The sequence below is a fragment of the Taudactylus pleione genome, unplaced genomic scaffold, assembly GCF_031769625.1.
Source record: "Taudactylus pleione unplaced genomic scaffold, aTauple2 ptg000046l, whole genome shotgun sequence".
NCBI classification, from domain to species: domain Eukaryota; kingdom Metazoa; phylum Chordata; class Amphibia; order Anura; family Myobatrachidae; genus Taudactylus; species Taudactylus pleione.
This window is the reverse complement of record NW_028284448.1, coordinates 17727271-17745555: the sequence shown is the minus strand read 5'-3', so window position 1 is coordinate 17745555 and position 18285 is coordinate 17727271. Positions and strand designations below refer to the sequence as shown.

The following is an 18285-nucleotide window of genomic DNA, read 5'->3' as shown; positions in this document are numbered from 1 at the left end:
CAAAAATGCCTGTGGGTTGAACATACTGTGTGACGTCAGGTTTAACTAAAAAATCCCTTAGGTTTTTGCCCCTTTTATAGCAGGTCATGGGTCGAGTATGCTGTAAGCTGCGCAATGAAGAGTACGTACAGATAATAGGCCACAGTGCCTTGGTTGCACGTGGGATGATTGGACTGGCTGTGGAGAACCGAGTGCTCCAAATAAATCTCTCCTGTTGCTGTGCTAGATTGTTTTTTTGTAATAGACTGTCTATCCATTTGTAATACTTTAGCTTGATTTTCACACAATAAGGATAGACTATATCCACATTGTAGGAATTTATTGACCACCACAACTAGGGCCCCCGGTAATTCTTTTGGGTCACTAGTTATTCTAGCCACCCGTAACATCTGTGACAATGGTAGACCCTTTTTGAGCGCTTGGGGGTGATGGCTGCTTGCTTAAAAGAGGGAATTGCGATCAGTTGTTTTATAATGCACCCTCGTAGATAATTTGCCTCCATTCAACCGTACTGTCACATCTAAAAAATTTATAGATGTTTTGCTGTATGTATAAGTGAATTTTATAGGAGATGGTAATTTATTGATACTTTCCATCATGAGTTTAAAGAGTTCCGGCCCTCCTTTCCATAAGATGAATAAATCATCTATGAAACGGGTGTACCAAACAATATGTTTTGAAAAATCCTGTCTCTCAAAAAAGAATTGTTGTTCTTGTGGAACATATATATGTTTGTGTAAGACGGGGCCACGCTGGACCCCATTGCACATCCCGATTTTTGAAGATAGTATTGTCCGTTATACATGAAATAGTTCCTTACTAATATGAGGCGTAATAATATTAGGAAAGTGTCGTGGTCTAGACCTAATGGTGTATCCAATTGTGAAATGAAACTTCGCATTGCCTGGAGGCCTTCTGTATGAGGACTGGAAGTATATAGCGAAGAAACATCCATCGTACACATAATCACTGCATTATCTAGGTCGGTAAAGTCTTCCAATTTCTTTAAAAATGTGGTGGTGTCCTTCAAATAAGTCCGTTGTTTAATGACGTGCAGCTGCAACAATGCGTCCAAATATTCCGCTGTTGGTTGAAATAATGATCCCCTGGCAGAGATAATAGGTCTGCCAGGGGGATTGGAAAGACTCTTATGCACCTTAGGGACCGTGTATAGAATAGGCACTACAGGGTGCTCCGGGTGTAGTGCTCTTTGTTCCTTGGCAGTTATGTGATTATTGTGATGGGCTTCCTCTAGTATATTGTGTAATTCCTTGGAAAACTTTGCTGTTGGATCACCTGGTAATAATTCGTATGTTTCCTTCTGCTTCAGTTGTTTTTCAATTTCAGCCTTGTAGTCAGACATATTTTGAATCACTATACTTCCCCCCTTATCGGCGGGACGTATAGTGATAGTGTTATCATTTTTTAATGTAGTTAATGCCGCAAATTCCTGTTTATTGAGATTCGGATATACCTTAGCTGGTGTCGCTGTATATCTACGAACAGAGTCATTAAGTAGACGCGTGTATGTCTTTATGGAGGGGTTGGTGGACAAGGGATCGAATTTAGATTTCAGATGTTTTCTAATTGCAGGATGGATTGTCTCCTGATTTGTCTGCATGTTTTCTGAGTTCTGATAATGTTCTCGTAATTTCAATTTTCTGGACATCTTGTATAAATCGGTTTGCCATTCAAAGGAATTATGTTTATTGGTAGGGACGAACGAGAGTCCTTTGTTCAACAAATTTTCTTCAGTACTGGTTAATGGTCTGGTGGATAAAGTAAACACTAATTTTTCTTTTTGGATTTTGGCTTTATGGATCCTCTCTGTTTGTCTCCCTTTTCGGGTGGGTTTGTGCTTATTTCTGCTCGCACTCTTGTTCGCGCCCCTAAAGGGGGTCTCTGTGAGGTGTTCGGATCGTCGGAATCCGCAACCACAAAGTCGCTGTTGCTGGTGTTCTGTTCTTTATTGGATCTATCTCGTCGTTGGCGCCATACAGGGCAATTAGAAAATCTGCCAAATTTGCCTTGTGGTTCTGCTCCTATGATCCATCTATACACGCGATGCTCCTCGTAATCCGCTTGTACTGTCGTTAATTTGGATCTTTTGAATTTTAGTAGATCTTTTCTATAATTTTCTATTTGCTGGTTCAACTTGAGCCACCATGAGGTGTTGTTAGGTTCCTGTAATGTGGTCTCATATTTAATTCTGAGGTCCTCTATTTTCGTTCGTACTGTTTTTAACTCTTTCCCTGCTTCCTCAATGACGAGTAACATCAAGTCGAAACAGCATTTGTTTAATACTGATATCCAGCGTCTGCAAAATTCTGGATTCATCCGTCCGATTGTGGGAATGTTCTTAACTCTGAATCCCCTTGGTTTCAACTTTTGACGAAAATAATCTGATAGCGTGGATCTGTGTAGTAAATAGTCAATATCCCTCTTACGCATCTTTATCAATTGATGATATACTTCCTCCACTATGTCATCTACTTGTGATGTTATAATATTTTCCTCAAACAGGAATTTGTTAGCTTCTGTTTCTGTAAAGCTAAGTGTATCTCCTTGTTGCAATGAAAAGCCCATGAAGTTGGATACTTCTCTTGGTAATGATTCGGCTTGGTCCATACTGCCTGTATGTTCCTGTGAAGCAGCTGATGTAGGATATCGGTAAAGATATTGATAAAATTAAGTGCAATTGGTGCCTGGATACTTGGAGCTTACCAAAAGGTGCTCCGATTACACAATTACCAAAAATCCGGCACTCGGTAGTGCTAGTGCAGCTGAGTGTGCTCGTGTAATTGCTAACATATAGTCGTTAAGGTCCCGAACAAAACAAGTCCCAACACGGCACTACTAGTACAAGGTTTTGTATTAATGGTAGTTAATACATGTCAATACTTGCATCAAACCTTCAGCATGATAAATAATGCATCCACAGCATAGTGTGCAACGTGACGTTTCGGGATCAAAAGACCCCGTCCTCAAGCTGCTGTGGTCTGTAAGTTGCAAATAGCTAATGAACAAGTAGAAAGTATGTCTACAACACTTACCTTACAAAAAAACAATCTAGCACAGCAACAGGAGAGATTTATTTGGAGCACTCGGTTCTCCACAGCCAGTCCAATCATCCCACGTGCAACCAAGGCACTGTGGCCTATTATCTCTACGGACTCTTCATTGCGCAGCTTACAGCATACTCGACCCATGACCTGCTATAAAAGGGGCAAAAACCTAAGGGATTTTTTAGTTAAACCCGACGTCACACAGTATGTTCAACCCACAGGCATTTTTGGCCAAGTGAAAAAACGGGCTGCTATTGGTGCCCCTCATACGTCACATGTAACCATCTGATCACTGGTACCAGCTTTAATCATCCCCACACGGGGGGTTCCTATCAACATCAAACATGTTCTCAATTGCACATCCAAGTATGTTATTTATTACATTACTTGTCCGTGCGGCTTGTTCTATGTGGGCATGACTAGCAGAACTTTCAGAGAAAGAATGGCCCTCCATCGCTCAGCCATCAACAAAGCCATTACGGGCGGACAAATAGACCAACCGGTGGCCAAACATTTCCAACAGAAACAACACCCTCTTTCATCGCTTAGGTATCAAATAATCGACCAAGTACCCCCCTTGAGTAGAGGAGGCGACAGGAATACCATCCTTTTAAGATTGGAATCGCGGTGGATTTATAGACTTAACACTTTGCAACCTGCTGGACTGAATGAAAAAATAAATTGGAACGCCTTTTAGCGACACTTGAACAATAGCGTTTTTTTACATTTTGGATTTTTTGCAATTTTGAATGTTTTTGTTCTTTTGTCTTCTGTTGATTTCACCATTATAGCATCCAGTTATTAGACACATATTCCACAGCCCGATATGTCAGGCTTTGTACCCATCATATTTTTCATTTATTTATGCCGCATTCCCCAGTCTCATATCTTTGCCCTATTAGCACATGATTTAATATGGCCCATGTATTGTGATAGCCTTTAACAGGCTTTATTTCGGCATTTACAAAACACACTTCCCTTTCTTTCTGCCCTTTTTCCGGCATCGCGCCGTTTTGTCTCTTATATATAGAATTTAGAAAGGCATTAGGGATTATTAGCGTGTCCACATACTGTGACATTTGTTACCATTCATTCACTGTTGTTGTTTTGTAGCCATATCCCGGAGCCGGAGACAGCGTCCAGGTTGCTTAGCAACCACTCGACGCATCACGCTCACGTCATCGGTGTGAGACCCGACGGACGAATCAGTGTGGCCGGTCTCCGGGTTTGGTACATACGCAGCTAGAAGAGGATATAGGTAAGTGTTGTAGACATACTTTCTACTTGTTCATTAGCTATTTGCAACTTACAGACCACAGCAGCTTGAGGACGGGGTCTTTTGATCCCGAAACATCACGTTGCACACTATCCTGTGGATGCATTATTTATCATGCTGAAGATTTGATGCAAGTATTGACATGTATTAACTACCATTAATACAAAACCTTGTACTAGTAGTGCCGTGTTGGGACTTGTTTTGTTCGGGACCTTAACGACTATATGTTAGCAATTACACGAGCACACTCAGCTGCACTAGCACTACCGAGTGCCGGATTTTTGGAAATTATATATATATATATATATATATATATATATATATATATATATAGTCGTGACATATAAATTTACAATCGAATATATATATAAAAGGAATAAAGTGCAAAACATAAGTCCCAATAAGATTCTGAATAAAAATTTCCAGCAATTTATTAGACAACAATTCGATAAAAAGTTACACATAAAAAACACATGGAACAATAAAAGACAGAAATAAATATTTTTTTTTACATTTGTTTTTTAAATGAGAGAGGTTCTCTGCTTATCTGTATTCAGAGGTAAAATAGTTCACGAAGCAAGAAATAAACGTTCCCAACGCGTTTCATCTGATGTGGACAAGGGGATACTACTCCAGTGGGGTGTCTATATTTATACCCCTCTAAAAGGGACTGATTGAAAGCAGTTATGGAGTTCAATGGGCGGCACTTCCTGTGTCCGCCCCTAGTATGCCAAATCCTCGATCCCAGGTTCAAAGCAGAATTTAAATGTTTATACACAGTTATATGCCTATAAATAACGTTAACCGCTGTATAGCAAGCATGTTAAAAATGCTAGAAATGCTATTATTTGCAAATGTATCCCGGGAGTGCTTCTTCCGGGTCCCGGCATCACTTCCGCCTAAACCTATGGACCGAGTTCTGTGTCACTTCCGCCAGAACTTCACATCTACGTTGCCAGACAGTGGCAGCATATCCTGGGGCAATGATATCTGTAGTGGGTTTCTCGGTGTGCATGTGCCACTGCCCGGCACCATCTTTACTCCTGTATGTTTGGGTAGTGACATCTGCCCTCTTATTCCATTGTTTCGGTGTCATTCTTTTTGGTGGCCAACTTCTTTTATATAAATACAGTATGTGGACACCTATGCAGTTCAAAATAGAGAGTCATTAATCAATATATAATTACTCATATATTTTTTATATTATCCATGGCATCTGATGTGCTAATAAATGAATATGTACATAGATTGCTCTCTAGGCTCAAAAACCTTAGGGCAGACTAAATAGATGAAAATGGTTAGGTGTATATATAAATACAACTTCATATATAATTTTCAACAAAATAGCACAATCTCTCCTTTGGGGAGGTTTGTATAGAGTAGCGTTAGTTGAAGAAGTAGTGTTAATTTAAGAAAGTCATGACTAGAAATAGGAATTGGTAGTTTAGTTCAGGAAGTCAATTATATTCAGAAAGTCAGTTGAGTTCTCTCAGATAAGTTTGTATGTGGATTTATTTGATGCTCTTTATGGAGTAGAAGAAAAATAAAATAAATAAAAAAGATGACTCTCTTCCAGATAAATTAATTTGCATGTTGGTTACATCTACTGCACCCAGTATTCCTAGGAAGTGCTTCTTCTGCGTCCCGGCGTCACTACCGCCCAATCCTGTGTCCTGGCGTCACTTCTGCCCAAACCTATGGGCCTAGTTCTACGTCACTTCTGCCAGGACTTCACATCTACATTGCCAGACAGTGGCCGCATGTCCGGGGGGTCCATGCCCGAACGTCCGGGGCCATGCTACCTGTAGTGGGTTTCTCGGTGCGCATGTGGTGCTGCCCTGCGCCATCTTTACTCCTGTATGTTTGGGTAGTCACATCTGCCCTCTTACTCCGTTGTTTCTGTGTCATTGTTTTTGGTGGGCAACTTCTTTTATATTTATACAGTATGGGGACACCTATGCAGTTCAAAATATGTGCGTTACTACATCTACTGCACTCGGTATTCCTAGGAAGTCTCCCATCCAAGTACTAACCAGGCCTGAACATGCTTAGCTTCCAAGATCAGATGAGATTGGGCATTGACACAGTGGTATGGCTGTAGATGTTTTTTTTCCATTTCTACTGCCGCCATCCTCATCGTCTGTCTGATAAAAAAAGACTATGAAAATTTTGCTATTTCATAGCTCTTGTTGAAATCAAAGGGGGGCAAAGTGTTAAATTAAAAAATCCAGTACATTTCACGTCTGGATAGTAAATTACTGAGATCTGCTCCTCTTTCTCCTAAGGAGACATGTTCAATTGCCTTAAATGTTATATCCTCTGGGTTCGACTTGTGTTCTGAATTAAAATGTTTAGAGACAGCATGGCCTTCCACCGAGAAACCCACTACAGGTACCATTGCCCCGGACGCTCGGGCATGGACCCCCCGGACATGCGGCCACTGTCTGGCAATGTAGATCTGAAGTCCTGGCAGAAGTGACGTGGAACTAGGCCCATAGGTTTGGGCAGAAGTGACGCCAGGACACAGGATTGGGCGTTAGTGATGCCGGGACGCAGAAGAAGCTCTCCCGGGATACATTTGCAAATAATGGATTTTCTAGCATTTTTAACACGCTTACAATATAGCATTTAACGTTATTTATAGGCATATAACTGTATAAACATTTAAATTATTTTTTGTAACCTGGAATCGAGGATTTGGCATACTAGGGGCGGAAGTGCTGCCCATTGAACTCCATAACTGATTTCAATCAGTCCCTATTAGTGGGGTATAAATATAGAGACAACACACTGGAGTAGTATCCTCTTGATGAAGTCCACATTGGATTAAATGCATTGGGGACGTTTACTTCTTGCCTCAGGAAGTTTTTTAACTCTGAATACAGATAAGCATAAAAAAAATATTTATTTCTGTTTTTTATTATTCCATGTGTCTTTCATGTAACACCTTTTATCGAATTGTTTAATAAATTGTTGGAAATTTTTATCCATAATCTTATTGGGTCTTATGTTTTGCACTTTTTATAAACTTAAGCAATTGTATATTTACATGTCTCTCTATATATATATATATATATATATATATATATATACTGTATACAGATGTTATAAACACACTGGTCACTATCAATTCTACTATTTGCATATTTGCGTTGAGGCAGTTAGGTCCTCTGTTACCTGATGCTTTCACTATTTCAGATAAGCCCATATTAAACTTTTTGAATGTATTTATGCAATTTTTGTGTGTGTTTACTGTATGTCCTATTAAATTGTTAGTAATAATAATACACTATGAGAGTGTGTTTTTCCTTCCATATATAAATCAATGACTGTGGAATAAGAACCGGACTATCTATAATCCAAGAGGGAGACAGAGATCCAGAGGATTATTTATCACATGACTACATTCTAATAATTTACGGTACGCTTAATGAATATTGATGGTGCGTGCCCAATTGATAAAAAGTACTGCACTATGAGGCGATTGTTTTTCACCTTTTGTTTTGCATGACTACTGGGATCCATACAACAAGGGTCCGTTTGGAAAAACGTGAGCAGCCACTGTCAATATCAGAAGCATAGTGGACGAATAAATTGAACTTGATTCATATTGATTCTTTAAAAGGACTGATCAGAACTTTTGACTGGTTTAGCGCATGGACTAGTACCTTATCACCTTGATATATATATATATATATATATATTAGGGATGTGCAGGCTCGGATAGGTTCGAGTTTGCACGTGGAGTTCGGATTTTTCCCTCCAAAAAAACGGAACTCAGAAAGAGGCAAAACGTCATCTTACATGGACGAACATCATCATTCCTGGACAAAGCTGTTGTAGGAGCAGCTTGGCCGTATGGTACACAAGAAGTGCCCATCAAGCCAATCCAACTTGTGGGAGGTGCTTCAGGAAGCGTGGGGTGAAATTTCTTCAGACTACCTCAACAAATTAACAGCTAGAATGCCAAAGGTCTGCAATGCTGTAATTGCTGCAAAAGGAGCATTCTTTGACGAAAACAAAGTTTAAAGGACAAAATTATTATTTCAAATAAAAATCATTATTTCTAACCTTGCCAATGTCTTGACTATATGTTCTATTTATTTTACAACTCATTTGATATATATATATATATATATATATATATATATTTATTCAATCCAAAAAGAGGGCAACTAGTGTCACCACAAGGTAAAGGTGCATAAAGGTTAGAAACGACCTTTATAGGTGGTCTCACTAATTTGAAAAATAATAGCAAATAATGAATAACTTAAATAGTCCTCGGGTATTAGTACCATTGTTAACCTCTTTTGTGTTGTTCTAGAAGATTTGTTGTTATCCAGTAAATTAGGTAAAGCACCTAAGTAAATTCTAATACAATAAGATTCTTGTTACTGTTCCAATTAGTATATTTTCATCAATAATGGTATGAAGTGGCACTGCAGATGCTAAATTTTCTTTATCTATTTTAACTTGAAGACTAGTTAACCCTTGATGGTTAAATGAATGCTTTTACCAGTGTTTTTTAACTAGAGATGAGCGGTTCAGTTTTGGCTTGGATCTTCCCTCCAAGTTAGGTTCTCAGAACAAAGCAAAACATCATCTTTCACGGACAAACTCAACATTTTTTCAGTGAAAAATGTTTTGCCTGAACTTGGTGGGAAGATCCGAGTCAAAACCAAACCGCTCATCTCTATTTTTAAAACTAGTAAGAGCATTCAGACAGATACAGGGATGAATCTTATTGGTTTCAATGACCCAATACTTACTTCCACTTATGCCTCCAGATTGGACAGCACACTTCATTCACCTAAGTGTCTGCAACCACCGCCACCCACTGAACAAAAGATGTAAGCATTAGTTACACAATGTGCGGTACATAACAAGCTGTGTCACTTGAATGTTCTTAATGCCAGTGGATTATCAGCCTAAACCTAAACTGTTAGTAGTTTTAGAGGATTATAGTGTATGGTGGCTGTGACTCCTGACTCTCCATGACATAAAGAAATAGAAATATATTCAAACAGAGCAGTTTAAAAAAATAATTTCAATTTCTATTCATATTTTTCTTTAAAAAGGCTATGCCAAATAATAAATACATCATCATAAAAGCAGTTTGAGACTATAAAGCAGAAGCTTCTTTAAATGTCCACTTTAATCTTCATTAAATGTGAACTGTGTAAATCTGCTAGCTAGTGATTAATATGAAAAGCACTAGTTACTTAAACATCCAAAAACTCACCATTAGTATCATCTGAATGCTAAGTTCAGTATACTGTAAGTCATGAGATCCTGACTGGACTAAAGGGACAGATTCTGCCAAAGCCGTTTAGTCACAAAAGAAAAGGAACAAAGCCATTTGAAGCAAGCAGACATTAGCACAGAGCCAAGTCTGGAGTGACAGGCAGTTTTGGCCAAGCCAATATGGCCATAGGAAAGAATTCCCGCAAGCCATTCCAAGAGTAACTGGTATGAGGCATAAACAAGGAGACAGAGCAAAAAATTGTAAAACATTAGAAGAATAGGTCACACCTGGCAAGATTTTAAACAATTATTTTTTCATTAACTCACTGGGAAATGCTTTTATTTAGAGTCCAAAGCATTTAGTCATCTACCACAAAGAACCTCTGAAATTCAGTTTTACACTGATGTTTTATATTACAAGTTATAAATTGGTGGTGAAAAATCAGAAAGTACAGTAGAAAGTAAAATCTCTTTCAATATTGAAATGGTTTAGGTTAATTGAGTAAGAATGCCTTAAATGAAATAATAATTACACCCAAAATAATATATATTTTTTTTCTTTGGGTTGAATATCAGAAGTTATGCCTTATTTCAAAACCTTACATACCTGAAATCTGGCATACATGAATCAATGCTAATAGATCAATGACAAATGTATTGAATAGCAATTGTTATACTAGCTACTATTAGAACCAATTTGATCTTTTAGTGCCGAACAGAAGACTAAAGCCAGGTACACACTAGCAGATAAATTCTGCAGATCCGATAAACGCTTTGACTCTTCAGAGTGATTATCGGTTCACTTAAACCAATTCTCCCCCTCCTCGCACCCTAAATCTAACCCTCCCTCCTAATCGCCTAACCCTCCCCCTAACCTCAGTACTTACCGTTGGGATGTCGGCGCCGGGAATCTGACAGGTGTCAGGATTCCGGCACCGGGACTCAAAGCGCCAGCATCCCGTCTGTCAGTATTTTCACCGGATCCCTAAAGAGAGCCTTACGTCGGAAGTGAGTTCCCCTTGAATACAATTTGTGTGTTAATTGTGAAGCATTGTATTGTAGCAGAATAATCAATGTATGCTTTTTAAACCACCTTTTAAGAAAACCTAAAGTATGAATTTTCTGTGGGCGTAAGAGGGATTTACACTGGTCGGTGGACAAACTCTATATTTATTTTCAGTTAAACACTTTTAATGTACATTAGTGGTTGCATAGGTGGAAACCATCTTACACCTATGCAACTTTGTATAATTCTTCTTGCATTTTCTTTTATAACACATGAAATAAAAAAATTTGCCATGTAAACAACATCTTTTATTGCCACTATTTACGGTGATAAGAGATGAAGCTTCAGGGCAATTTATCAAGAAGCCCCAAATGGGCCACTGCATCTGATAAGACAGGGGCACAACTAAGGAAAGCCAGACAGAGCACATGCTCCAGGTGCCGGAGAAAGGGAAATGCTAGCAGGGATTTCGGAGAGCAGATTGATGGAGAGCGGGGTGAGTATATAGGAGGGAGGGAAGTCAGCTGTACACAGTTATACTCTCCCAGGGTTTTGAAGAATTATGTGGTGGCCACATCATTCGTCAAAACTCTCCAGAATGCTTCTCGGAAAAATTCTGGAAATCCTTGGGCCGATGATATGCTGCATTATCCTGCTAGAATATTCCATTGTTGTGGGGGTACATGAAGTACATGAAGGGCTGCAAATGGTCATCAAGCAATGCAACACACCAAACACCATTATGGAACCACCACCCACATGCACAGTGCCTTGCTGACAACTGGAGTTCATGGCTTAATGGGATCTGCACCACACCCAAACCCTACCATCAGCCCGAAACAATTGAAACCGTGACTCATCAGACCACGGCACATGTTGCCAGTCCTCCAGGGTCCATTTAACGACATCACAGGTGCTGTGTCCAGTGTTGTAGTGTTAACAGGGGCACTCTGGTTGGTCTTCTGCTCCCATATCCCATGGAAGTTAAGAACATTGCACTAACCTGCTGGATATGTGTCTGGCACCTCCTGCATTGAATGTGGATGTGATTTGAGAAAGTGTTACTTGTCTGTTACCACGGACAATTCTGGCCAGACGCAGCTGGCCATGATCATTAAGCTGCCGTGGTCAGCCACTGCGGATGGTAATGGCTGCTATGAGCTATTCCCGGTACACGTGACACCATAGGGCACACACTATTATGCCTCATTTGAAGTCCAATAATTCATGTCGCCTTGCCATTAGCAGCCTAGCAGGTGCTCAAACTGACTAACGAGATGTCAGATTACAACTGATGCAGATCTGGGTATTTCCAAGATGGCACAGTATGGTGGCATTACCTACCATTACCTTTACATACTGCTATCCCATGACTTTTGGCGCTTCAGTGAATATATATCTTCTTAATTTACAAATTATTATGATGTATCCAGGAAAGAAACATAGTATTTATACAAGTGAAGATATACTGTACATCTCCTGATTAACTATAAATCTGCCAAACACTAAAACAAGCCTTTGTAGCAGACCTGATCCATCTACCTTCCTGCTACCACGCACTAGCCACTGCTCTTCCACCGCAGCACAAACTGACACAGGAGCTACCATCTTCTTAACTCTAGGCTGCCCTGCTTTATTTATCTTGCATGGGTGCAAGACCCATACAACATGCACTCCAGCTGCACTGCATACATGGTCCCTGGGTAATTCAGAACTCCTGTTCAAGGAGGGGGGAAGGGTGTTGTGCCGGTAGCACGGGGGCCTGGTACATGTGTCTTCCTAATACCCCCCTGTTGCCAGGCCTGGGAACAATACTGTATTGGTGACATTACCATGGTTCATGCCTAAATTACAGTGGTGCTTGAAAGTTTGTGAACCCTTCAGAATTTTCTATATTTCTGCTGAAATTTGGCCTAAAACTACCTGAGATTTTCACACAAGTCCTAAAAGTAGATAAAGAGAACCAAATCAAACAAATGAGACAAAAAAATAGACATGCTCATTTTTTTTTTTCGGAAAATGAACCAATATCACATATCTGTGAGTGGCAAAAGTATGTGAACCTTTAGGCTTAGCAGATATTTTGAAGTTGAAATTAGAGTCAGGTATTTTCAATCTATGGGATGACAATCAGGTGTGAGTGGACGACTGGTCTTTTTAAAAGAAAAGGGATCTATCAAAGTCTGATGTTCACAACACATGTTTGTAGAAGTGTATCATGCCACGAACAAAAGAGATTTCTGAGGACCTCAGAAGAAGAGTTGTTGATGCTCATCATGCTGGAAAAGGTTACAAAACCATATCTAAAGAGTTTGGACTCCACCAATCAACAGTCAGACAGATCGGTACAAATGGAGGAAATTCCAGACCATTATTACTCTCCCCAGGAGTGGTCGACCAACAAAGATCAACAAGGCGTCTAATAGTTCGCAAGGTCACAAAGGAAGGATGCGGCCTGGGATCGCTGGGAGTGGAGGTGAGTGGTGACAGAGTAGGCTAGGGCTTCTGTGCATTCGTCCTGGTTTCCGGGGTGCCGGGCATGGGTGCCGCCATGTTGGTCCATATCACCTGACTAGTCTCTCCCAATGGTAGTCCTGTGGTCACTCAGCTGATCCTCTGATCCAGTGATAAGCTACCCAGGTGTATTTAAGTTTGACTCCAGGAACAGGAAACTGCTGTTCAACTTCGCTGTTCAAGTGACTGTGACGCTCACCAGTGTTGCTCTGTGTTATTCCCTGCAGAGTGTTGCTTCTGCCTATTCAGTTTTCCAGGGTTACCTGTATTAGCTTCCATGCTAATTCTTAGTCTGAGACTTTAGTCTCTCTCAGTACTCCAGTGCTTTATGTTATTTCTCCTGTGTGTCTTGTAGTGTGCTGCTAGCTCTACTGCAGATTCCCTGTGTCACTGAGGTGTCAGGTTTCCAGCTAATTTCTAGTTAGCTCTCAGCTGAATCTATAGCTATCCCCAGTACATGCCTGTGTCCACTTCACTCTGTGTCTCTGTGTGCAAATCAGCACCTGAATCTGTTGCAGTTCTCAGTACATTTCCCTGTGTTCTCAAGCAAGCCTATGACTAGGATCTCTACATTCTTAAGTTTATTTCTAGTGTTCAAGTATTTCGTTCATCACCAGTGTTCAAGTATTCAGTTCATCACCAGTGTTCAAGTATTCCGTTCATCACCAGTGTTTAAGTATTCAGTTCATCACCAGTGTTCAAGTATTCAGTTCATCACCAGTGTTCAAGTATTCCATTCATCACCAGTGTTCAAGTATTCCATTCATCACCAGTGTTCAAGTATTTAGTTCATATCCAGTGTTCAAGTGTTCAGTGCATCTCCAGTCTTCAAGTATTCTGTGCATCTCTAGTGTTCAAGTATTTAGTTCATCTCCAATATTCAAGTATTCAGTTCATCTACAGTGTTCCAGTATTCAGTTCACCTCCAGTGTTACAGTATTCAGTTCCTTTCCAATTTTCAAGTATTTAATTCATATCCAGTGTTGAAGTATTTAGTACCTCTCCAGGGCTCAAATATTCAGTTAAATTCCAGTATTCAGTTCATCTCTTGTGTACTAGTTACAGTGTCATCCTTGTTTCCCTGTCTCTCCCAGTTACCTAGTCAGAGGAGCTGTGACCTGCTCACTCGGTGTGTGGAAACCCATATCCCAATTGGAGAGGTCACTGGTGAAGACCAAAGAGTGGGTTGGACTCCGCACCTCTGGCTAGGTCTCGCCAACACCTGGATTTAACCTTTATTGGGGAAACTAGGACTGTCACCTCCCTAGTTATCCGAACCCCCCGGCTCACCGTCCTCCACAGAGGAACTCTTGCACCGGATCGTGACACTGAATGCCTTTCTCACATTAGCTAATGTTAATGTTCATGAGGCCACCATCAGGAGGATACTGAACAACAATGGTGTGTATGGCAGGATTGCAAGAAAAAAGCCACTGCTCTAAAAAAACATTGCTGTCCATCACCTAGACAAGCCAGAAGACTATTGGAAAAATGTTTTGTGAGTAAATGAGTCCAAAATAGAGCTTTTTGGTTTAAATGAGAAGCGTTATGTTTGGAGAAACGAGAACACTGCATTCCAGCTTAAAAACCTCATACCATCTGTGAAACATGGTGGTGGTACTGTAGCAAGGTTTGGGCCTGTTATGCTGCATCTGGCCTAGGACAACTTGCTATCATTGATGGGACAATGATTTCTGAATTATACCAGAATATTCTAAAAGAAAATGTCAGGACATCTGTCCATGAGCTGCATCTCAAGAGAACGCTGGTCATGCAGCAAGACAACAACCCAAAGCACAGAAGTCATTCGACCAAAGAATGGTTAAAAGAATACATGTAAAATTTTGGAATGGCAAGTCAAGGTCCTGACCCTAATCCAATCAAAATGTTGTGGAAGGACCTGAAGTGAGCAGTTCATGGGAGGAAACCCACCAACATAACAGAGTTGAAGCTGTTTTGTACAAAGGAATGGGGTAAAATTCTTCCAAGGTGATGTTCAGGACTAATCAACAATTACCGGAATCATTTAGAAGCTGTTACTGCTGCACAAGGGGGTAATACCAGATACTGAAAGCAAAGACATTAAAAAATCTAAAACAAAATGGATTGTGTTGATCAAATTTGTGCAAGCTGTGGTATTCAGACAGAGCAAAATGAAAGTTTAATGTAACTGTCCTCTCGTCAGGTTGTATTCCGTGACAGGCTTTGGAATGATCAGAGGTAGAGAGACCGGTATTCGGGTGGAGTGTGTCTTATATTCCATTGTCCACAGAACGCCGAAGACTGTTCAGTGGGTTTGCATGCCGCTGTGCTGAGAATCGGTTTGTTCTCACAGCGGGATCTCCTGTTGGGAGGCACACAAGTCCGTAATCAGCAGAGGGATTTGGGGGGGATGGCTCCTGACGAAGGTGTGTAAGCACACAGAAACACATTGAGCACTTCTTAGGACTTGTGGCAGTCTACTTTAACAAGCAGCAGAAAAAATCTTGGCTTTTCTATCAGGAAAAGACAAGGGCCCTGATTCAGAGCCGTTCGTTAACAGCAGTACGCTCGTTGCGTTCCGATGTTGACTAACCACGCATGCGTCGGTGTTACACTGCGCATGTGCGTACGGCAGATTGCGAGTTTTTTTAGTCTCGTTCGTGAAATAGCGTACAGGAAGTGACATTTCAAATGTGATTGACAGATCAGGGCGTTTTTGGGTGTTGACGGGGGAGGAGATGGAAAAACGCAGGCGTGGCGAGGCGTTTTTGGGGCGTACATACATTAACAAATGCGAACGTCAAATGTGTTCGTACCAACTCATACGTCACTGGCTGATCCTCTTTCCCTTCAAAATGCTCGCACAGCTTAGGGTCTGGATAACTCGACCACATTGGCGATGGCCTTCTCCTCCGTTCCGGCACTCCACGATGTAGCATCGATTAATCACAGCTTGTCAGAAAATCAATTAGTGTTGGATTGAAAACCAGCTTGGTATGTGTTTTGAAATCAGTTTTTTTGGATAGCACAAAACCGAACGCAGGTGGAAATCATAGCTGCTAATGTCTGGATTACACAATCAATTAGCGTACATTTGTGGGGGTTTATTTTGGCCTCAATTTGTGGTTTTTGGACTATTGTAACAATAATGTCATCATGTTTAGGTTTTTTGGCTCATTTTGTTTTTGCAAGGTGAATTTGCATCCTTAGGTAATGTTTTAAACGTTCCTTAAAGAGCCCTTTTTCCAATATAAAATGTTTTTGTTCAACGTTGTTGCCTTGTGGGCCCGGATTAAATGTAACCCATTTTGACAATAATGTCAGAATACAAAGTCGTACATTTGATGTAAATTTATTGCTATCCACAAAAAAAATCATGCACATATTTTACACAAACATTTTTGGCAGTGTTCATTCCACAATATTTATTAATTGTGCAAACAATAAATTTTTGGTAAACGTAAATCAAAAAATTAAAAACAATTCACAAGAAAGGAGAGGGAAGTTTTGGCCAGAAAGGAATATGAGGCAAGCACAAAAGGAGTGTGGGAAAAGTAGCCAATGCTGTCAACGTTTTTTCGCCCATTTGGCTGGGGGGAGGGAGGGCGCCAGACCGGGTCCGGGATGTCATCAGGCTGGCCTGTCCAGAGGCAGATGTTGTGGCCTCTGGACTAGGCACAGGGCTAGGCACATTTGGAGGATTGGCTGATGTTGTGCCAGAGGTGGAGGATCCTGATGTTTCGGCAGGAAGGGAGGTCGGCTCCACCATGTGCTGGCGAACGAGCAGCTCCAGGGCATTGGCGATGCGGATGTTGGCCCTGGTATTTTCCGCCAGGGCCTGACCAATGGTCACGTTGGCCGCAGCATTTTGCTCCAGGTCCTCAGCCACCCGTACCAGACTGGCGTCAATCCTCTGCAGAATCTCCGTATGGAAATCCGATTTAAAATTGAGTTCTGTGAGGAGGGACACTGCCTGCGAGGGGGATTGCCCTGGACTGGCTTCTGCAGGGTCCTCAGCCGGATGTACTGGTTCCTCCCCTGCAGAGCCAGCAGAAATTCGGCGGCCAAGGCTCCCCTCTGGAGCAGACTCATCCGCCTGTGTCTCTGTTTGAAAAATGAGAAAAGAGTCACATTAGAATCTACATATTGGCACAATAACATTTCAGAGTTGGTGACATCACAATTTTTACCTGGGACAACATGAGGAGCCGCAAAGTCTGGCATGTCCGTATCCATGTTGGACACGCCAAACACCTCCACAGGCTGCACACACCCCTGTGCCAGCTCTTCTAAATCATTCAACTCCAATGACACAGGGGTGGGACCCCCACCTGTCCCCCTTGCATGCCTAGCCCTGTCCACCAGTTTTTGCTTCAGGCGATATTTGAAGTCGGCCCATCTGTGGGTGAAATTGGAACCATTATCCTTTTGTTTAAAATGGGATTTGGTTTTAGGGGGGGGGCAAGTGTTTACTTACCGCCGTTTGACATCCCGGGCTAGACGGACATAATCACCCACCCTATTGACATCAACGGCTACCTCTTCCCACATTCTCCACTTCTGGCTTGCACTCATATTCCTGTCTGCCTGTGGCAGGATGTCCACACACTTCTGAATCAAAACCTCCATCTCCTTTCTTGTGAATTGTGGCTGCCTTTTCTTTTTGGCAGCTTTGCCCGGAATACTGGGCCCGGCAGCCTCTTCCATGTCATCCTCCTCACCTATTTGTGTAAATTTGGAGAATTGTCAACTTCACAACTTGCACAATATTATGTTTCTATTTAATCATTGAGTCAAAATGCCTGAAATACTTACCGCCAGACTGTTGTCCATTGTTTCCCTGGTCTGTAGCCATGTCTGAGCTCCAAACAAGAAATACACCAGAATGTTTGGTTTGGCTCGTGACGTATTTATACATGCGTCCTTATTTTTCAGCCGCATCATTGATTGTGCGTTCCTATGAGCCCTCCTTAATTTGTGCGGGAAACTAAACACTATTTATGGCTTGGGGCGTCTCGAGTCGAGGTGGCGTTTTTGGATTGTTGGAGGTTACGTTGGTTGGAGTTGATTGTTGGCGGGTTTTGGAGTTTGCGTTGGAGGAAGTAGTGTATTTTTGATATATTTGCTTTTTTTATTTCCGTTCGCATTTTTTCTGTTGGATTTCTTTTTGGCGTTTCTTGTTTTGGTAAGTTTTTGGA

The 18285-nt window shown here is 41.2% G+C and overlaps 1 protein-coding gene and 1 pseudogene across 2 annotated transcripts in view; both read right to left on the bottom strand.

Moving 5' to 3' along the window:
* The window catches only part of NT5DC1 (5'-nucleotidase domain containing 1), a 446918-nt gene that overhangs the window by 284313 nt on the left and 144320 nt on the right, over window positions 1–18285 (bottom strand). The gene's annotated exons all lie outside the window — the stretch shown is intronic.
* On the bottom strand, window positions 6326–6444 carry LOC148537719 (5S ribosomal RNA; annotated as a pseudogene).